Genomic DNA, 23,812 nt, shown 5'->3' on the forward strand with positions numbered 1-23,812 from the left:
AAGTTGGGAACAACTTCGCCTCAACTTGAACTTCGCCTGATCAATGTTAAGTAAAAAGGGTCAGGCGAAGTTAATGATAACTTCTCATAACCACAACTTCGCCTCATGTACTGTTACATAATTAATTATCAGGCGAAGTTAACCCTCAGGCGAAGTTAAGGATAACTTCGCCTAAACTGTAAGTTCCCCTGAATATGAATCGGCAACAGTTTAGTTGTTCAAACGAATTGATTTGGTCAATTTGGAGATTGCGGACTGTTAAACACATGTTTTTATGGAGATCTAGACGATCAATATGATTACGACCACGTGAAAATAAGTTTGAAAATTGGGTGTTGGATGTTTGAAAGAACGAGGTCACTAAACGGGTCGAAACGACCTTTGATTAACGCCAATGACATAGATTAAAAGATGCAACAACCCTACACACCTTTAACACGGAATGAACTCGAGGAAAAATAACACAGATTGATCGAGATATAACTTCGCTTAGGGTTACTGGGAATAAGTTCGCCGGATTTTGAAAAACAATACTGAACATTTAACCAAAAACTTCTTTATATAGGGTCAAGGTTATACAGGCGAAGTTATGGATAACTTCGCCTATTGCAGGCGAAGTTGGGATAACTTCGCCGATGTTAAAATTTACAAAACAAACCCCTATAATTTGAACAATTTGCAATTAAGTTTTAAAACATCCTTTAAAGAGTTAAATGATACGATCAAGACCAAGTAACCAGGTATAAAATCATACAACTACATAAGTAGGATAAAACTTAGAAATAAGGTACACGGGATCAAATTTCAGTCTCGACAGGGACTACCACGTTTTAGAAAAGATCCGAACAGGATTCATACTAATTACGTGACTGTCACATAGATCCATGTTCAGCTGTATTATGACATAAAGAGACAGGTTGTAAGCAGGTAAATAACTTAAAATGGTTTTTATCGCTTCTGTGATACATGTTAGGTTCAATTAAGCTCAAAATTTAAATGGGCAACACATCAGAGATTGTGATGTCTCCTATCTATTCTCAAAGCGTATTTGGCTTTCCCCAAGTCACCCCGAGTTGACCTCGACCCGTAGTGTCTGATTAAATTGTAAGTACTCTTCGATCTTTAGACTCTTCTTCCCGTTATCTTTCTTGCATCTTGATTGAGAAGTATTAACATTATAAGCTCTAGAATGTCTCAGTTTTTTTTTTTTTTTTAATAACAAGATTTACACAGTTTCAGAGACGTAAACAACTGCAAGTCCCGAATCTGGATCACTGCAGTTTCTTGACACGCTATTTTCACGGGAATCAGAACACTCACGGGCTCGTGTATGACTGGGTAATCGCTTTTCTGCCTATCATTCGGAAAGATATATATGGAGACATGCACAACTCTTAAGGAGTTTCCACGTAAAATCGAGGAGATTTAGTTTGTATCACTTCTACTTTTACTCACCATAAAAAGCTACCATGACATACAATGACTGTTCTAAAGTCTTTTAGGCCTAATAACTTCACTAATTAAGCACACAGAATCAGTTTGTCTATCACTTTCCAAGGTTGGATCAATTTTCTTTTAAACATAGTAAAGAAACTTCTTACGAAGTAGTAGACTTGAAAAATAATTTCATCTCCCTTAAAAAAATTTAACTTCTATCGCCCCGATCAATTCGAAGTCTTCAGGTAAACGGCTATCCTGGAGATCCAATGGATCAGCTGGACCGACAAAATACGAGTATGTGTCCTTCTAACTAAGTATGAACGACTAATATTCAGCGAAAGAATAAAAACACATCAAAAACTGCCTCGGTCACTTTCAGTCATCTGGTTAATGGCTATCCTCATACTCTACAGGTAGAAATGAGGACCAAACATATCCGAAGATATGTCCTTCAAACTAAAGCAACCGACATAATTCTAAGCGATAGTGACGGTTTTTTTTTTTTTTTTTTTTTACAAATACTCAAAAACGAAAAACACGGTTACTCGGGATTGATCATCCCATTTAGCTCAACAAGGTTTTGAAAACGAGTTTTGTGAAACGCTTTAGTAAACAAATCAGCGAAATTATCTAACGAATCAACCTTTTCGAGCACAATCAATTTCTTCTCAGCACAATCCCGTATAAAATGATGACGGATGTCAATGTGTTTAGTTTTGCTATGCTTTACGGGATTGTTAGTTACTGAGATAGCAGCAGTGTTATCTATGCAAATAGGAGTATGAGTGAAACTCAGACCATAATCGCGCAATTGCTGTTGTATCCAAAGAACCTGGAAGCAGCAGTTCGATGCTGCCATGTATTCTGCTTCACAGGTAGAAATGGCGACTGAGGTCTGCTTCTTGCACTGCCATGACACTAATCTGCCTCCAAGAAACTGACATCCACCTGTTGTTGACTTCCGATTCTGATTGCATCCTCCATAATCAGAATCTGTGTAGGCGACTAACTCCAAGTCTCCTCCTTTCGTGTACCACAACCCTAGCTTAGGCTTGCCTTTGAGATATCGCAATATCCTCTTCACACCCTTCATGTGAGATTCCTTTGGGTTTGCCTGAAAGCGAGCACAAAGACAAACTGCAAACATAATATCAGGTCTAGATGCAGTCAAGTACATTAAAGAACCTATGATTGCCCGATATTGGGTGGGGTCCACATCTGTATCACTATCTGAATCAGCACCCAGTTTATGGTTGACGCAAACTGGAGTATCAAATGGTGTGATGTCCTCCATCTTGAAGCGTTTGAGAACGTCTTGGACATATTTAGTCTGATGAATTAACATCCCATCTTTCTTCTGATCAACCTGCAGTCCTAAAAAGAAAGTTAGTTCACCCATAGCACTCATTTCAAACCTCTTTTTTATGACGGCTTCAAATTCCTGACACATGGCGACTTTTGATGCAGCAAAGATGATGTCGTCCACGTAGACTTGAACCAGAAGAAAGTCTCTTCCATTTCTCCTAACGAACAGTGTGCTATCGATCTTTCCCCTTTCAAATTCATTCTCAAGCAAGTAATCGGATAGAGTTGAGTACCAGGCACGAGGGGCCTGATGTAGCCCATATAGCGCTTTACTTAGCTTGAACACGTGATCAGGAAAGTCTGGGTCAGGAAAACCCGAAGGTTGCTCAACGTACACAACCTCATCAACTTTACAGTTAAGAAACACACTTTTCACGTCTAACTGGAACACCTTCATCTCCTTGTGTGCCGCAAATGCCAAAAACAATCGAATCGCTTCCAATCTCGCCACAGGAGCAAACACTTCATTGTAGTCGATCCCCTCTTGCTGATTAAAACCATTTACAACCAGCCTCGCCTTGTTCTTGATAATTATCCCTTTTTCATCTCTCTTGCATTTGAAAACCCATTTTGTGCCAATCGCATACACATTTTTCGGTTTTTCAACCAAATTCCAAACCTCCATCTTCTTGAACTGGGCTAACTCTTCTTGCATGGCTTCAACCCACGAGCTGTCCTTGAGAGCCATTTGATAGTTCTTTGGTTCAATCTGGCTTATGAAGCAGGTGTACAAGCATTCGTTAATGATGCCTGTATCTTTAATGCTTGTGTAAACACAAGTGTGCTCAAGACGTTTCTCACATGCGTTTTGATTTTAATGCTACCTTGTCTGATTCTGAAAGGATAGCGGCTCTTGAGCGGGTAGTTGCTGAATAGTCAAGAATCAATCTAATCCAGACTCAAGCTATCCAGCGACTTGTAGCAGAAAACCAGATCCAATCGTCCCTCCTTGTTGAACACGGTAAATTATTTGATGCTCTTAAAGAATTCTTAGCATCTTAAGGAGAGACGAGCTGCAAGAGCGACGAGTTAAGAACCAAGAAGAGACAAGATAGAGACGATGATCCCAATGCATCGAAAGGTGCAGGTGGTGAGTTGCCAAGAACTGAACAAACTCTTGGGACTTCCACATCTCAGGGGGAGTCAACTGGTACATCAGGTGGATCAGGTGGTGAAAATGTCGTGGTTGTTGATGATGAGGAAACGTTGGGTGATGACGATGATTTAACAGATGATGTGTTAACTATTGATGAGATTGAAAAGATAGGAGAACAGATTGTGATTGATAGTGAGATAGAAGAAGGTGAGATTGTGGATGATAGTGTAGAACATGATTTTCCAGATGTTGACAAGGTGAATGTGAGTCAAGATATGGATGTGTCTGATGAGTCTGAGTGGGAAGAACAGCCGAGATGGAAAGAAAGTTACGCTCAGTGGTTTGTTAAGACAAAGAAGCCAGCGGTTCCAACAATGTTCAAAAAGAGTTACAATATCAAAGGGTATGCTGAGTCGAAGAAAGGTATTATTTGCTGGCTGTATGATGAGCAGTTAAAGTTATTTGTGATTAAACGCTTTGATGGGATTCAGTATTTTAAGAGGACGTTGAGATCTCTCAATACCTTTCCTGAGTGTGAGGTGAAGGATTTGGCTAGATTGGGATTGATTAATAGGAGTGATGACAATATGGCTAGAATAATTGGGAAGATTGTGTGGAAAGAAAGTGTGAAAGAGAAGAAGTTTGAGTTGTTAAAGCCCCAGAAAGGGAAGTTAATTGAAGATAAGGAAAGGGTAATGCGAGCTGATGGCAAACCTTGGATGGTGATGAAATATAAGCCGATTCGGTGCTTGAAAGAAGTGCCAATGAAGATAATGCCCAAGGATGTTTTAAAGAGTCTCAAGTGGTGGTACGTTGATAGTCAAACAGCTGAAGCTGTTATAGAAGATGAAGACGAACAGGTGATTCTGAGAGTGTATGATCCCATGCAGTTGGTAAATTTGTCTCAAGCTGATTTGCAGGTACTAAACGATAAGAAGATATTCTACATTCCTGTGTGGAAAGATGAAGCCAAGAAGTACCAAAGGGTGGTCTCTGTCTGTGTAAGACAGGGCATTCATGCTTGAAGACGGGTGACACGAGATTTTTGGGATTACTAGACACGAGAATGAAGATAGAGATATGAAGCTACTGCCAAGGGGAGTCTGTTAGTGCATAATGTCAGTAGTTCAGTATCTCGTGTTTTGTATGTGTCTGTAATCGTGTTAGATTGTTTGTTTTGGTATTGAATATTGTTTTACACAAGTTCGCCTGGGATGTAGGCGAACTAGGAGATAAGCGAAGTTATGACAATTTCCCCTGGTATGTTAGGCGAAGTTGTCGAGGTTTATTTAAACCTCACTTCGGCTTATTTTGGTTAAGTTTTTCCGAACGTGTATTGGTGATTATTGATATCACGTGTTGAAGTGTTGCAATACAATCGTGTTTATTAGTATTGTAACGTGTCTTTGTTTATCGGTTCAACGTATCTTACGCTCGTATCGTATTACGTGGTGATTCCGCACCCTCGTGTTATGAGATACTCCTGTGTAGATCTGGCTGGGAACCTACAGGGTTATTTTATTAATTAAAATTTCACGCTTATCGAAAAGATTAATTATTATTTTATTATTGTTTAAATGGTTTATGTAAAATATATTTATAACTTCCAATTTATGGCAAAATTAACCCAAACTCAAACTTTTGTTCAACTTTGTTTCCATCTTAAACCTCCAAGGACTAAAATACAAATTATGTATTAATACTATCATAACCTCTCAAATAACCCATAACCAGACCCTTTTATACTTGGATATCCAAGAGACCATACCCGTATCCATTTCTATTTCTTGGACCCGAATATATAAATCAATAACTTGGACCTTAATTTTCGTTTGTATGATGTACTTGATCTGGGAAATAAACTAACAATAGCATTTTCGACCTTAACCGAAAATCCATATATGTTAATCGTATCTTTTGATTCATTGTTCTTTTTACACTAAGCCGACAATTAATTTACCTTGTTGATCACGAAATAGTTAATGATATTGCAATAAATCACACAGATATTTTCCTTATTATGTGACCGACATTAACCCCCTATATAATTAGATTGTAATGGTTGTTTACATACTCGTTCATAAACATTTATAGTCGGCTACTGTTGTGTCTAATTAACCCACCTCCTTTCACTGTTTGAGGTAATTAAACATACGGTTTTGATCGTGTTTACATGAGGATCAAAACCCCCAAACTCGTTTTGATTAGTTATAAACGATTGGATCAAATCAGATTTCTAGGGTTTATGTATTAAACCAGTTTGATCAGCTTCTGTTTATTTATTTAGGGAAACTGATTCCTAAAGCACGTCGCCTATGGCCTGCTAGTTAATACATATGACTATGGGGGCAGGGGTCGTGGGTTCGACTCTCCCTGCATCTCGTTTATTTAGGTTTTACGTATTTAATATTTTAAATATTTAATTAATTAGATTAATAATAATAATAACTAAATAATAATGATTTCATTAAAAACCGACTTTGTAATACTCGTTTAACTTCCATTTCCGTTCATGTATTAACACAAAGGTATAATTCTATATATGTATGTATATATATATATATATAAAGTATATTATAAATTAAATACTAATGTTTCAAATATATATAAAAATCAAGTAAAACAATGTTATATGTTTATACAATTACAAACAATAATTATTAAGTATGCTTTCCTAAATAGTTTATATAATAAATCCTTATATAAATATAATATTATATCATTTCGTTATTGATTAAATAATTGTCGTAATTAAACCTTATACTTAGGGAGTCCGTTTGCTCTCATTTTCTCATAGGCTTTAACGCTCGCGTGTGACTTTTTCCGCATTCTCATTTTCTTAATCATCTTCGTTAGTCTTTGAGGTGAGTACCACATTCCCCTCTTTTTACTCGTTTTCCACGTTTTGGGGACATATACGTAAATTATATTTCTCATATATACTTATACTCAAAACTGCAACTATTGTTTCATGTGTTAACAACTTATACCTTACTTGTTTATGTGCTTATATGCTTTACGTGAACCGCATTCGGAGAGGTCAACATAATCTCATAATAGTATGATCATACGCCAGTCGTTATAGCTTTGTGCTTCTCGACATCTCAGTTATACTTGCTCATTTGGTTAATTTGTTATTCTCATAACTTGTTGCAATCACTTATTTTCTATATGAACATTTAAACTGTTGTGTTGCTCACTCAACCTGGTGTTGACAAAACCATTCTATTTTCAACGCATATGCATGTTATCGTTTGATGTGAAGTAACTAAAGTACAAGATCACATAAGGATTTATGCTAGAAGAAAACTTAATGAGACATATTGTTATTGATTGATATATGTACTTCGTGTATTTGGATTTTCTATGGATGATTGTTATTTGGAAATTTATTTAATAGATATCAAAACTTTTAATAATGCATGATAGTAACCTTTGAAAAGATGTCAGCAATCAGTTCACGCCCCAGCATTTTCGCCGTATGTTGGGGTGTGACAGAATGGTATCAGAGCCGAAAGTTTAAGATAGGTCGTTAGAAATTGCCTTAGACACATGTTTAGGAGCCCTATACGTGCCTATCTGTTTACCTTTATGTGTTTAATTTTAAATTGTTTGCAGCTTTCCTAGATAATTATTTATTAATTATTGTATTGTTATGCACACACATACAAAATCCGAGGCTATGCCGCAACATTCAAAGAAAACTTTTTAAAAATTAGATTTCTTTTATTTTTGGGAAATTACTTAAGAATTCCCACAAGTTGTTTTCACTCGTTCACCTTAGGGCTAGGTTATGTGGCATGTCCCTATGATAAATGAAAGGGGAAGAGAAACTGTGAGTTAGGCCTTGGCAAAACGGTTCCAAGGACCAAAGGTGCTATTCCTTACCTCGCGGATATCCTGACCACAGTACTCGAACCTATGGACCCGAGCGAGGCCCAAAAATGCCATATGAACGACACCCTAAGCTGTCAATCGTGACCACATTAGTGGTTGCATCCCTATAATACTTTTAAACCGAATTCACGGTGGTTCGTGGCTAAACTTGTTTTCCCGATTATTGTGTTTCGTTATTTAAATGGTTAGTTGGGTGAAAAATCCGTGGAACCTATGGGCACTCCTACTATCCATTTCTTAACTTGTTGTCGTATTTTTGTTGGAGTGATCAACGTGGTGATAAACAAGATACTCCGACTACCCAAATTTTATTTCGATAGTTCGTTATTTAGTTTGGTCGGTTAAAATGCCATGTAACGCTCATTGGGCCAACAAACTTCATTGAATGTTAATTCGTTAATTAGTTGGGACAATCAAATTGCCATGTAACGCTCATGGGCTGTCCAACTCAGTTGTTTTTTATTAGTTAGTCGTTGGGCCATTCAAATTGCCAAAGAAAGCTCATGGGAGGCCAACATCCACAATTTATATTTCGTTAGTTTATTGTAAACTTAATAATCTAAATTTTAAACTGACTTAACTCCTTATATAGTCATCACACATTAATTATATTGACTACATCATTTAATAACTATTTACGCAATGTACCCCCCTCATCTTATAATCTTTTACTTTTAACCTTTATGACGCAAATCCCTTTACTTCTCAAGGCGATGCTATTTTAAGTTACCTACATACTTATTTTATTATTCTAATGATATCCTCAACTTACCATTCATCTTATAAATTTTCATTTTTGGTACCTATAGAATATCGTCTCTAAGAAATCACCGTCGTCACCAACGTTCATCTGGTTCAATCGATCGCCACTTGGCTGCTAGGATCACAAAAGAATTTGCTGCTGCAATGCCCATGATTATCACTCGGATCCAGAGCCTTAACTCCAACGGTTCGAACACCTCGGCCGCACCCAATAATCATGACTTCCGTAACTTTTTTATCACCAACCCTCCATCCTTCCGTGGTGAGGAAAATGCCACTGCTTTGCTTCAATGGTTCGAGGAAATGGAAAACATCTTCATCCACTGAGAATGTCCGGATGCCAAACGGACCAAATTTGCTTCTAGCCGTTTTGAGAGTCTAGCTGTCATCTGGTGGAATGCCCTGAGGAACGACCAAGGGTCTGATTTGGTCGTGTCTATGCCTTGGGAAGAACTTAAGCAGGCAATGAAGATGGAATTTTACCCAGAACACGAACTGCATAGACTGGAAGCTGAATTTTGGGATCTTTAGCAGATTGGTGGGGATAACTCCGCTTATTCTAACCAGTTTCGCGAGCTTAGCCGTATTGTGCCCCATTTGGTAACCGTCGAGACTTTCAGTATTCAGAAGTACATTCGCGGTCCTTCGATCATTTTTCGTGATGCCATGATGAGTCGTGACCTGTTAACCATTGGTGAGGCGATGGACCTAGCTGCCTCTCTCACCGATAGTCATGTTAGGGATGGAACCTTGTCTCGCAAGGATTCCGAGCCTAATCAACCAACTCAACATCTGATGCTAAAGCCGAACCAAAACCTGCTTCTTACAACAACAATCACCGCAACAACAAGCGTAAAGCCTATGCCGTTAATCAACCCAATAACCAACCTCCTCTTAACCAAAACCAAATTACCTCGAACAAAAAGACTTATCTTGGTCCTCATTCCCTATGTGCCAAGTGTAACTTTCATCACTCTCCCTAAACCCCTTGCCGACTTTGTACCCAATACAACCTTTATGGCCACCTTGCTAACACTTGTCGTATACCGCCTAATGAACAAGCCACCCCACGTGCTCATCCTGGTGCTCCTAATACCCGTGCTTGCTATCATTGTGGAGACCCAAACCATCTTCGTAACATGTGTCCTCTACTTATCCATGCCCGTCAAGCCCACACCATGACTACACCCGGCTACTTGACCCATGCTCATCAAATTCAAACCCAACCCCCCTCATGTTCTTCAATCTCCTTCCATCAATCCAGGTCAACCTTACCTACCCCAACTCTATCAAGCTCCGCACCCCCAAACTCAAGCGTACCAAGCCTACTTTGACTCAAGCCTCTGTTATGCAAGCTCAACCTATTCAAGTTGTTCCAAGCCAATCTACCTCAACTGCTACTACTCCTACAACTACTCATGGTGCCGCAAGTCATGCCAACTAAGCTAGTCAACGATCATGAAGACCTTTGCCATTCCTTTATCTATCTTGTTGGGTCCATATTTGGTGGTTTGTACTTAGTTCTATGTATGTTGGGTTTACTTTTGGGCTATGTATGTAAACCGAGATCCTTATGGATCTCGGTGGGCTTTTGGTTTATGTGGGCCTTGGTGTTTTGGTTTCCCTATATATAGTTCATGTAATGTATAGGGTAAGGGTTGTTCACATTAGCAGAGAGTGAGCAGAACTAGAGGGTTGTTCATTTCTAGTATTATTATCAAGTATTGTAAGTTCTTAAGCACCCGACGTATTCAATAATATACGTGTGTTTTGAAGCAATTCCGTGTTACTTTTACTGTTCTTACTCGTGTTCTTGAATAACCGAGTGTTGGTATTCCGCACCAATACTCATTTAGTTGATATCATATTGTAGTGATCCAGATTCGGGACTTACAATTGGTATCAGAGCCTTGGACGAATTCAGGCTCGTTATTGTGATATCAACGATTTTAGAATAGTCTTTACGGTGGTTATTGTGTTTTCCGGTGAAACAGTGACCGGAGAAGAGGAAGAAAGTATTCTTGGGAAGGAATTGATTTTTATTTGGAAATTAAATCAAATCCCACTTTATTTGGAAGTTTGTTACATTCTGTTTGCCTATTGGGTGTGAAATATTAGTTCTCGGTCATTTTTGGTCAATTTGTGGGTTCTCTGTCAAAATCTTGGAGTTCTCGGTCAAAGCGTTGGTCAACACCTTAGTTCTCGGTCAAAGATTGGAGTTCTCGGTCAACCATATTTGATCTTGGTAAACAGAGGTTTTCGGTCAACTGAGTTTTCGGCCAAACCTAGTTCTCGGCCAAACCTAGTGCTCGGCCAAGCCCAGTTCTCGGTCAAACCTGGTTCTCGGGCAAACCTAGTGTTCGGTCAAAGCCAAGAGTTTTTTGGTGGGAAAAATTTTCTTGAATGAAATTTTTCCAGAATACTCCTTATAAGTAAAGATTCATTTTTGAAAATTTTGACGAAAACAAATTTTTTCAAGTAATTTTCGGCGAAATTTTGGCGGGAAATTCAAAAAAAATTGTCTTGAACGAAATTTTTCCTAGACGCCTCTTTTGAGCGGGACATCTATTTTGAGAATTTTGGCGATCATATTTTTTTGAGAAATTTTGGCGGGAAAATCAGTTTACTCTCTTTAATTACTCAACGGATTCTCCACAACTCATCTCAATGTTTGGAGTTACTCTTAATCAGTCTGCCACCTCACAAGTAGCAAATTCATCTGAGCTAAGGTTTCAACCATGTTCTCTAAATTGTGGTGAGTAGAAATGTATAAGCTTCATAATGACAGTCTAATTAGAGATATGGAAAGAATAAAATCAAAAAATTTTAAACTTAAGAAAAATGAAAAGGGGTTTCTAGACAAAATAGAAGCACAGAACAAGGATATTAAAAAGCTTAAGTCTGAATTTAGTGTAAAGTCTTGTCATCATCTAGATGCCAAATAGGAAATCGCTAAACTAACTGCTAAACTGGAAGCCTCCAAGTTAGAAATTCTGAATCTAACTAGTAAATTTGAAAGGGCTGAACTAGATTTTAAAAATTCGAGGATTCCAGTAAAGTAGTTAATTCAATGATTGAAAATCAATTATGGTGGAAAGAAAACGAATGTGAGGGTATAGGATATAATCAAGTACCCCCACCATACAATGACAAATATACCAGTCTTCCTCTTACAAAAGAGCAGGAGGAAAAGATAAAAGACATGAAGTATGGTAAACAGGTTTAATCTGAAACTGTTGGATCAGGATCCCTAGAGGAAATCAAGCCTGTTTTTAAATGTGTGAACAATTTTGATGCTTTTACTTCATGTGTTGATATAGTAAATGATGTTGCTTCTGATAGAGTAAATGATGTTGCTTCTGATAGTAAAGGGGTTCAGGCTAGTGAAAGTGAATCTCATTCTAACGTGTCATCAAACTCAAATGACACCACAACACAAATTGTACTAATAATAATGCACAGAGTTGTGGCAACAGAAGGAAGGCACATAAGAAATCAGCACAACAAGGACAATCTCGTCCTCATAGATCCTCCAGATCTCCATGTGCTGATAAATCAGTGGGTGATATCTATATTAAGAGGCAAACATGTTACCACTGTGGCACGCCAGGACATATAGCCAGAAATTGTGTTCATCGTCTATATGTTCCCTATTACAAGCAAAATCAGAAGGTTGTGCCAAAGGGAAAGAAGAATGGAAAAAACCTTTCATAAGAAGGAATTCCAACATGAGGCTAGTGCTTACGTTGACATTAGAAGAAGGATGAAGGCGTGTTTCGTCTGCGGGAAAGGCGGGCATTTGGCAAAGGAGTGTCACTGCCGTGCTGTTAATAGACAAGCTCCTCAGGTGAAAGGTAACAAGTTCAACCGAATCTAGTGGTTAAACAAAATGCTTATTTTACCAAACCACGAGTATCTGTACAACGGGTCACAGATACTCAAGGATTCAAAGTTAATATGACAGGTTTGCACTCAAATGATCTAGAAACTGTTAAAAGAAAAATAAATTTTCATAAATCAAAGAGTGTGGAAAGTTCTAAGAGTTCGAATTCGAATTGCTCCACTCCAAAGTCTGTTCTTTCAAATTTCATTAAACCAAGACAGATATGGAAACATAAGACTCAGCAAACAGAATCTGTATTAACAAATGATTCTGTTAAAGATGGGAATGATATGAGTTGGCAAGAGGTCACATATGTTGATGCTCAAGGAAACCCCAAGACATTTATGACTTGGGTTCCTATGTCCAACTAATCCCGTTATGCGTGTAGGAACAACCACAAATTCATTGTTTATTAAATGGGTTGTTCCAGGCACATGACAGGGCAAATATCCATTGTATTTAAATCTCTAAAGCATAAAATGGATTATTTGTTGCCTGGATGGGATTTTAGGGTAACAGAACGTTTTTAATCTGCTCACTAAGTGTGTAGGAACAATCAGAGAATATATTGCATATTAAAAGGTTTGTTCCAGATATTCAACTCGCAAGGATGCAGAATCTCAAAACAAGCTTATTCTTAGGGGGAGATTCTCACAAATGGAAAGATGATGTCTTGAAGATAAAAGGTAACTGTATCACTTTGGTATGAAAGATTGATCAATCAAAAATATTTTAAAATTTTAGATTTAAAAAATCAAAAAAAAAAATATGTTCACGTATAGTTTTTCAAGTATAGTGTATTTTGTTTCTCAAAAATGAGAAAATGACTTGAACGTACATGAGAAATGATAGTACATCAGTTGGCTAACTATCATACTGCATTTTTATTAAATACTTTGTTTCGACGATTGAGTATTTTTTAGGTTAAACTTGTACATAAAAGTTTTTGCACAAATTTAGGGGGAGAAATTTAAAAAAATTCAAAAAGAGTGTGCGTGTGCATTTAATAATAAAAAAATTCTATGTCTTTCAAACTTCACTCTCGCTTAAAATTATGTCGGTTGCTCAAGTTTGAGGAACATATACTTGTATATGTTTGGTCCGGTGATCTACTTGTAGATTCACAGGATAACCATTTATCTAAAGACTGAAAGCATCTGGGGCGTTTGTGATGTGTTTCTGTGTTTTGAATTCTTTCACTTAAAATTATGTCGGTAATTCCAAGTTGGAGGGACACGTATTCTCATATGTGTTTTGGTCCTGTTAACCACTAGTGGTCATACGGGATAGCCATTTACCTGAAAATTGAAGAGTGACCGGGGTGACTGAGTTCTTAACATGTTTGTCTTCTGTAATTTTATGGGAAGTGATATTACTATTCAGTTAACAGCTTATTAGAAGCTTTAAAATATTTTCAAATGAAAATTGATCCAACCTTTGGAAAGTGATAGATAAATTGTTTCTGTGTGCCTAACGGGTGAAGTTATTAAGCTGAAAAGGCTCTAGAACAGTTATTGATTTGTATGGTAGCTTTCCATGGTGCGTAAAACTTGAAGTGATATAAACTAAATATGCTAAACTTACTGTGGAGAGTAATTTTGAAGAAATGTGCATGTCTCCATATACATCTCTCCGAATGATAGGCAGAAAAGCAATTACCCAGTCATACACGAGCCCGTTGGTATTTGGTCCCCAAAATGAAGTATCTCATTGAGAATGACAAAGAACAAATGTGAACAAAATTACTTTAAATATATAATCAACCAAAAGTTGATAAATGTTCACAAGCTTTTAAGAAAAACACAAACATGAGGGTTAATAACAGAACTACAGGGGTGGAGGCAATAATATAAGTCATTTAACATCCCGAATGAATGGCTTGTTAATTTAAACTGTAAGTCCAACGTTCAACCTCAAATATGTTTGTAACTTTGAAAAGAAAAATCAAATAAATAAGTTCTGTCATTAAAAGTTTTTTAAACCAAATCCAGTGTGTCAAAGTCAAATCGAGGTGATATGGGGAAAGCCAAATACGCTTTAAGAAGAGATAGGAGGCATCACAGGTCCATGAGTGATGTCCATCTAAGCTTTATGCTGAACTGAACCTAAATCATATCACTGATGCAATGAAAATCATGCTAAGTTCATTATACCTGCTATCAACCTGTTTCTTTATGTCATAATAATGCTGAACATGAATCTTTGTGAAAGCACCTTAAATAATATGATTCCATGTTCGGATCTTTTCATAAAGGCAGCAGTTTTATCAAAAACTGAAATTGGATCCCAAATTTTTGCTACATTACAAGAAGACCGGGTGATTAAATTTTTTTTATTTGTTGTTTATTTTGTTTTATTTTAGTTCATTTATTTTATTCTTTACTTCTTGAGTACTCTTGTCGAAACAAATGTGTTAAGAAATAGTTTTGAAGTTTTCAGCTCATGAAATCTGATATCGGTTACTGTGTTATAGTTGGTTTAGCTGGTATGATGTCATTTCAAGTCTTTTCAAGAAAATCATTAAAAAAACAGAAAAACATAAAATTAAAAAAAATATGTCTGTCTTATTTTTGTTTTATTTAATTGTTTTAAAAAAATAAAAAAAATAAAAATAAAAAAATATATTTTGGTTGATCTTTCTATCAAAGTTGATTGTTCTTTCAAGACTGATTTCTTGCAACGGAAGCATATGAAGTATCTGAGATTCAAATTGGATGATGCTATCAAAAAGGGGGAGATGGTAGAGTATTGGATGCAGATGCTGAAGTTGCTGATCATTGAAGTTGCTGATCATCTTCAAGTAAAGATTCTGAAGATCTTGAAAGTATCGGTCTAAAGGCGAGATTGTTGGGTCATAAATTGGTTAGAATGACGCATATCAGAGGACCATGACATGATCAAGACTAAAGTGATGTAAACGAAGATGAGTTGAAGAACTACATTGGTGTAATACCAAAATCTCTATGGATTTCGGTTAGGCTAGTCTGAAGTGGAATAAACAAGAACGAAGCTACAAACCAAGGGGGAGATTGTTGGGTCCATATTTGGTGGTTTGTACTTAGTTCTATGTATGTCGGGTTTACTTTTGGGCTATGTATGTAAACTGAGATCCTTATGGATCTCGGTGGGCTTTTGGTTTATGTGGGCCTAGGTGTTTTGGTTTCCCTATATATAGTTCATATAATGTATAGGGTAAGGGTTGTTCACATTAGCAGAGAGTGAGCAGAACTAGAGGGTTGTTCATTCCTAGTATTATTATCAAGTATTGTAAGTGCTTAAGCACCCGATATATTCAATAATATACGTGTGTTTTGAAGCAATTCCGTGTTACTTTACTGTTTTTACTATTCTTACTCGTGTTCTTGAATCACCGAGTGTTAGTATTCCGCACCAATACTCGTTTAGTTAATATCATATTGTAGTGATCCAAATTCGGGACTTACATATCTTACCTTATTTTATCTTTTTCTTAATTAAGTATTGTAACGCCTCTTTATGGCCTTGAATTATTTCCGTATTTAGACTATTTATCTTTTATCTTATGAATAAAGTTTCTTTTTGTTTACATAGATTGTTTATTAAAGTTTACTTTTATATTATCTATTTACCTTCATAAAGTGATGTCTACTTCAACTACTTATATTTTTTTTGTGATGTCTTAACAAAATTGCAACTTTTGGAATCGTATTATACATTTATTTTTTGACTAAAACTCCTTAACAAATTTTGTTCCCTCGAAATCATGTTTTAACGTTTTATAACCCACACAATGGGACGAGTTATGTGGACAATCCCATGATCTAAGTAATTATGGATGCATACATAATTACCAAAGTCCTCGCATGGAAATCATGATCCGAATAGTTATGTGCCATAATAAAGAACCGGAAGTAGTCGAGATAACGGTACGAATGCAAAGATGATAAAGACATGGTGGATACGCCACTGGTACATCCTATATATAAGTGCTCTTATCGGATTTTCATTTTGAGCGTTACTTCAACTATCTAAGGTTCTGTATTGTGTATTTTTATTTAATGGTATTGTTATGGTATTCCTTAATTTCGGGACGATATTTCCTAAAGTAGGGAGACAATAACAACTCGGGTTTTCGTATATATATATATTTTTATTAAATACCTGACTCGTTTCGACGCTCGGGTTATTTTATTAATTAAAATTTCTCGCTTATCGAAAAGATTAATTATTATTTTATTATTGTTTAAATGGTTTATGTAAAATATATATATATATAACTTCCAATTTATGGCAAAATTAACCCAAACTCAAACTTTTGTTCAACTTTGTTTCCATCTTAAACCTCCAAGGACTAAAATGCAAAGTATGTATTTATATTATTATAAACTCTCAAATAACCCATAACCAGACCCGTTTATACTTGGATATCCAGAAACCCATACCCGTATCCATATTTATTACTTGGACCTGAATATATAAATCAATAACTAGGTACTTAATTTTCGTTTGTATGATTTAATTGATATGGGAAATCAACTAACAATAGCATTTCCGGCCTTAACTGACAATCCATATATGTTAATCATATATTTTGATTCGTTATTCCTTTTAAACTAAGCTGACAGTGAATTTAGCTTGTTGATCACGAAATACTCAATGATATTGCAATTAATCACACAAATATTTTCCTTATTATGTGACCGATATTAACCCCCTATATAATTAGATTGTAATGGTAGTTTACATACTCATTCATAAGTGTTTATAGCCGGCTACTGTTGTGTCTAATTAACCCACCTTCGTTCACTGTTTGAGGTAATTAAACATACGGTTTTGATCGCGTTTACATGAGGATCAAAACCCCTAAACTCGTTTTGATTAATTGTAAACGATTGGATCAAATTAGATTTCTAGGGTTTATGTATTAAACCAGTTCGATCAGCTTCTGTTTATTTATTTAGGGAAACTGATTCCTAACGTACGTCACCTTTGGCCAGCTGGTTAATACATATGACTCTGGGGAAGGGGTCATTGGTTCGACTCTCCCTGCACCCCTTTTTTTTGGTTTTATGTATTTAATATTTTAAGTAATTAATTAATTAGATTAATGATAATAATAACTAAATAATAATTATATCATTAAAAATTGACTTTGTAATACTCGTTTAACTTTCGTTTCCATTCATGTATTAACACAAATGTATAATTATATATATATAGTATATTATAAATTAAATACTAATGTTTTAATATATATAAAAATCAAGTAAACCAATGTTAAATGTTTATACAATTACAAATAATAATTATTAAGTATGTTTTCCTAAATAGTTTATATAATAATTCCTTATATAAATATAATATTATATCATTTTGTTATTGATTAACTAATTGTCGTAATTAAACCTTATACTTAGCGAGTCCGTTTGCTCTCATCAGGCCCGGTTTTTGGCCCGTGCGGCCCGTGTAGTGGCACGAGGCCCAAATTTTCAGAGGGCCCAAATGTTTTGTATTATATCATACCCTGTTTAATATGCATAACCAAATAAAAACCCTATATGCAGAGCCCAATAAAAACCTTGTTTGATATGCACAGCCCAATAAAAACCATTGTGAAAACTACGAACTGAACAATCATTCAATCATCAATAAATCTATCAAGCGACCGGAGATTAGGCCATCAAAAATCAGGAATCGAAGGCATGTAAATACGATTTTTATTAATTTATTACCTAATTTTATGCATGCAAATAGGCTAAATAGCAATCGGAAGGTATTAAATGTGTTTTTGCAAAATTGTTATTTTATTATGTTTGACACAAAAGTGGTTTTGTTGATAATGATTGTTGAGAGTTCACAGTTCGTTGATCACCTTGATTTTTTTTAATCCTTTTGATAGAAAGTATTATGTGTTTGTGAGTTTGTCTAATAGGAGTCTTTTTTTAATTTCTTGATTACATGAGTTATTTTGTTTTGTTTTTACGATCGACAATATCGCAAGAAAGACTCAACGGATTGGCAATGATATCTATTGAAAACGAAATATTAGAAGGTATGAACTGTAAAGACTTGATCGAGAGCTTTGCTTCCCAAAACGCTAGGAGAGCCTCAAAATTTGCTTAAGTTCCATCTTAATACACTAGTTTTATTTTGTTTATTTTAAAGAATATGTCATAGCTTTATTTTATAACAGTTGTATTAGTGTTGTGGTTTTTAATATATAATTGATGAGTTTATATTAAAAGGAGGAGGCCCAAAATTTGTCTCGCACGAGGCCTAAATTTCTTTTAGCATTCTCGGAGACGGGCCTAGCTCTCATTTTCTCATAGGCTTTAACGTTCGCGCGTGACTTTTTTTGCATTCACATTTTCGTAATCATCTTCGTTAGTCTTTGAGGTGAGTACCACATTCCCCTCTTTTTACTCGTTTTCCACGTTTTCGGGACATATGCGTAAATTATATTTCTAATATATACTTATACTCAAAACTGCAAATATTGTCTTATGTGTTAACAACTTATACCTTAATTATTTATGTGCTTATATGCTTTACGTGAACCGCATTCGGAGAGGTCCAACATAATCTCATAATAGTATGATCATACGCCAGTCATTATAGCTTTGCGCTTCTCGACATCTCAGTTATACTTGCTCATTTGGTTAATTTGATATTCTCATATGACTTGTTGCATTACTTATTTTCTATATGAACATTTAAACTGGTGTGTTTCTCACTCAACCTTGTGTTGACAAAACCATTCTAGTTTCAACGCATATGCTTGTTTATCGTTTGATGTGAAGTAACTGAAATACAAGATCACTTAAGGATTTATCCTAGAAATAAACTTAATCTATATTGTTATTGATTGATATATGTACTTCGTGTATTTGGATTTTGTATGGATGATTGTTATTTGGAAATTTATTTAATAGATATCGAAACTTTTAATAATGCATGATAGTAACCTTTGAAAAGCTGTGAACAACCAGTTCACGCCTCAGTATTTCCGCCGTAGGTTGGGGTGTGACACTTATTACTTTTTCATTTTCTTTGATTGTTTGTACTCACAGACAACGGTTTTGCTATTGATTATATATATTATTATACTTATTATTATAACTCATTATTTTTGTATTCTCGAACTAGTGATCTACTCACTCAACATGTTTTGTTGACAAACCTATATATTTTGTACACATTTGCAGGTTACAATTGGATTGTTTAACAAGGTGAAGAACACACAGCGAAGATTATTAGGAACAAAACTTATTCAATAAGTAATTAATTATATGATCTTGTATTGCAATTTCTTTATAACTGATATACTTAAATGTTGTTTATTATGAAACAAATTAATTTGATATTGTCATATTATTTGCATGATGGTACCTTGAGAGCTGTGAACACTGAGCTCACGCCCCGACATTTCCACCTTAGGTTAGGTTAATTGAAGATAACTTACAGATAGAAGGTTGATTAGGACGAAATTGAATGTGGAAGGTAAGGATCATCGTTGAGATTCAAAATTATCGATAACGAAAATTCGGTCAATTGGTAGAAGAGGAACAAAACCTAGATTAATCATACCAGATGTTATAACTCAGATTGGAAAATCCAAGTGAAATTTACGGCCACGAATTTGATCGGAGAAGTGATTGAGGTGAATTGGTGAATTGGGGTTTTGAAACCCTTGAGCGAAAAGATTGTCAATGGATAAACCCGTGAGGTTGAGGGATTGCTAGGAATTAGATTTTTAAGGTGTTATGACCCATGTAAGTTAAAAGGGGTCAAATCAGGCTAAATCAATGAGATTTCACCATTTACCAATCAAGCAATCTATTGTTTTATAGAGAGTGGGAGCGACCAGAGCGCGACACGTAGGATTTTAGAGGTTTCGTTTATATATATTATAGATAAGGAAATCAAAACAATCGGTTGTACAGACTTGTTTTGCCAAAACCTATGCTTATAGTTCAGTTACAAGGTCATACCAAATCAAATTTATTTATTTAGTTTTGAAAAATAATAATATTATAGTACAATAACAACAATCATACTCAGTATTTTTCACAAATAGCCTAAGCTATCAGTAGGGTCTGGAGAGGGTGGAATGTAGACAAACCTTACATCTATCCCTAAGGATAAAGAGGTTACTTCCGACGAGACCCCCAACTCGAAAGTAAATAAATAAACAATTAATTAAAATAAAATTATATAAAATAAAACAAAAGAATAGCAATAAGTAATAAATTAAAACAATATGATATTAGTACGTTTCAAGCAACATTTCATTATAGATAGACTAAAACAAAACCAATGTAAAATTTACAACAACAACAACAATAAAAGCCATAACAAGAAATAGCCTCTCCTCCTAAAGGTCATTAACCTTAATTCTACGTCTCCAAGAACTCCTGAACCATGTCTCAGAGATGTGCAATTCTAGCAAATCACGTCTAATCCTCTCATCCCAAGTTAATTTGGGTCCACCTCTATCTCTCCTCCCCTTTATAATAAGAATTCCCTCTATAATAATTAAGTAAAGACACATAAATCAAATCAACTCGTATTTTCCTAAATAACTTATATATATATAGGGTAAGGATTCTAAGAGAATCCTTTGGAAATTGAGAACTTTGAGAACCAATTTGAGCCACAAAAAAACCTCTACAAAAAATATTTAAAAAAATTATAAAACAAAAATTTTTAAAAAGTATAAAAAATAATCTCTAGTTACATCATACACATATGCACATTATCATTTACCTTAAATTGTACATATGTGTATAAAAAAACATGTATGTACGTATATGTACATATTATACATATGTGTATAATTTAGCTAAAACGAGACGTTTTTTTTATGAAACCGGGATGATAAATAAGAATTTTGATATTTTTTAATTTTTTCATTTTTTGCGTTTTTTATGTTTTATGATTTTTTTTATTTTTGGGTTTTTTGTGTTATAATATGGTTTTCAAAGCTCTCAATTTCAAAATAGTTCTCACATGATCATGATCCTATATTATATATATATATATATATATATATATATATGGGAAGGTTCATGTACATTTTAATGTTAACATGAGAATGTAGGAAATAATACGAATTTATAAAAAAATGATAACGTAAGAAACAATACCAACTACAATATCAATCTTCATAAATATTGATTGATAATAACAAAGAAAAAAACCTAAAAATTGCAACAAAAGAATCAAAATCAAGAACAAAATAATAACAACTTATACCAACAAATACTTATAACAGTAAAAGAAAAAAATCTAATAATAACAACAAATATAAATCAGTAAATACTTATAACGTCTCATAATCGAAAATTAGCAATTGCGAACAAAAAGTAATAGCAAACACCTATAAAAATAAACCTAATCATAACAACAAATTAGTTCTAACTGTTTTCATGTTAAGAATAAAATGTAATTTGATCATGTTTCTATATATATATATATATGATATTCATCTAGTATCAAGTCTTATACTTTGCGGTGGTGGTGTTGAACCGTGTAAATACTTAGTGTCGAAGCGATATTAAAAATAAAATCATCAATTCCGCACTTGTTTACAAGGGTGGCGTTGACAATATTCAAAACAATTTGATAAATATAAACGAAGCTGTTAAACTAAAAATTGTAGAAACATACGTCAGAAAAAATACAAGAAGGAAAAAAACAGGTGATTTTTGTAAAATCTTACTAATCTATTAAATCAACACAATTTTGCCACATGTCCTTCTACTAGGGTGTCCACCTAGACCTCAATGTCATCTCATTTCCATTCTAAGACTCTCTAATATGGTGTCATGTGTCATCTCACACACTATTTAAACCTTATAAATTTCCACCATCATTTTAATCATTTTAATTCCTCTCTCTCTCTGTCTCTCTCTCTCTCTCGGCTTAATTACTAACTCCACCATCTTCTATATTCCGGTAATGTAGATCGAGATTAGTCTTTTTTCGGTAATGGCCAACAATGTTATTTGATTTTCCGGCAAGGTAATATCTTTTTCCGGTAAGGTTTTCCGATATGGTTTTATATTTATTTTAATTGTTATATGATTTTGTAATAATCTCTTTATGTTGTATATCAAAATCCTAGATTGAATTGATATTTTGAAGTTATTACGGTTTCCTGGTAAGGTTTTCCGGTAAGATTTTTGTTTTCCGTTTTTGTTTGTATTTAATCTCTCTCTCTCTCTCTAACTCCACCATCCACCATCTTCTATATTCCGGTAATGTAGATCGAGATTAATCGTTTTCCGGTAAGGTTATATATTATACTTTAATGGCCAACAATGTTATATGATTTTTCGGCAAGGTTATATCTTTTTCCGGCAACATCATATTTACTTCCGGTTATTGTAGATCTAATCTTTTTATCTTTATTTTCATTGTTAACTGTTTTTTTTTTTAAATCAGTTTAGGTTCTAAATAAAAAATGGCGATTAAGCTAATATTTCTACGTTTTTACGTTTTTCCGGTAAGTTTTTCGGTTCATGTGTTATACCTATAACAATGGTTGTTTTATATTTATTTAAAGTTTTATATTTTTCCTGTATTTTTCTTTTACATGTTGTTCTTCTAGGTTCTAAATAAAAAGTTTCATCCATGGACATTATCATTATTCTTTTTCCGGTAAGGCCAATAATAAATTGTAAATCAAAGGTTTAACACTCCATAACATATAGCATTACCGCGATTACTTTTTTTTTATTTCTAAATCGATTACAATTTCGAAATTTAAATTCCAAATTTAATTTAAATTTGAAATTTGTAAATGGTAAGTCAATATTCCAAAACGTCTAAACTTACCATCATTACAATTTATTATTTTCTAAAACGATTTGATTTAAAAAGTTTAAATTTCCAAATTTAAATTAAGGTTGATTTTTTTATTTAATTGCTGGTCAAACGTTTAAGTTAGTAAGTTAAACGATTTGATTTAAAAATTTTAAATTTCCAAACGATTTGATTTAAAAAGTTTAAATTTCCAAATTTAAATTAAAGTTGATTTTTTTAGGTAATTGTTGGTCAAACGTTTAAGTTGGTAAGTTAAACGATTTGATTAAAAAGTTTAAATTTCCAAATTTAAATTAAAGTTTATTTTTTTATTTAATTGTTGGTCAAACATTTTTAAATTGTTGGTCAAACATTAAAGTTGAATTTAACTTTAAGTTGAACTTTTTAATGGCTGATTAAACAAACATTCATAATGTCTAAAATTACCATCATTAAAATTTATTATTTCTAAAATGATGTAATTTAAAATTTATAAATTTTCAAATTTAAATTAAAGTTGAATTTTATGAATTACTGGGTAAATATTTCATAACATGTAACATTACCATGATTAAAATTTATTA

The sequence above is a fragment of the Bidens hawaiensis genome, unplaced genomic scaffold (assembly GCF_021521415.1).
Source record: "Bidens hawaiensis isolate Kalapana, Puna unplaced genomic scaffold, B.hawaiensis_p1.1 tig00022150_1, whole genome shotgun sequence".
NCBI classification, from domain to species: domain Eukaryota; kingdom Viridiplantae; phylum Streptophyta; class Magnoliopsida; order Asterales; family Asteraceae; genus Bidens; species Bidens hawaiensis.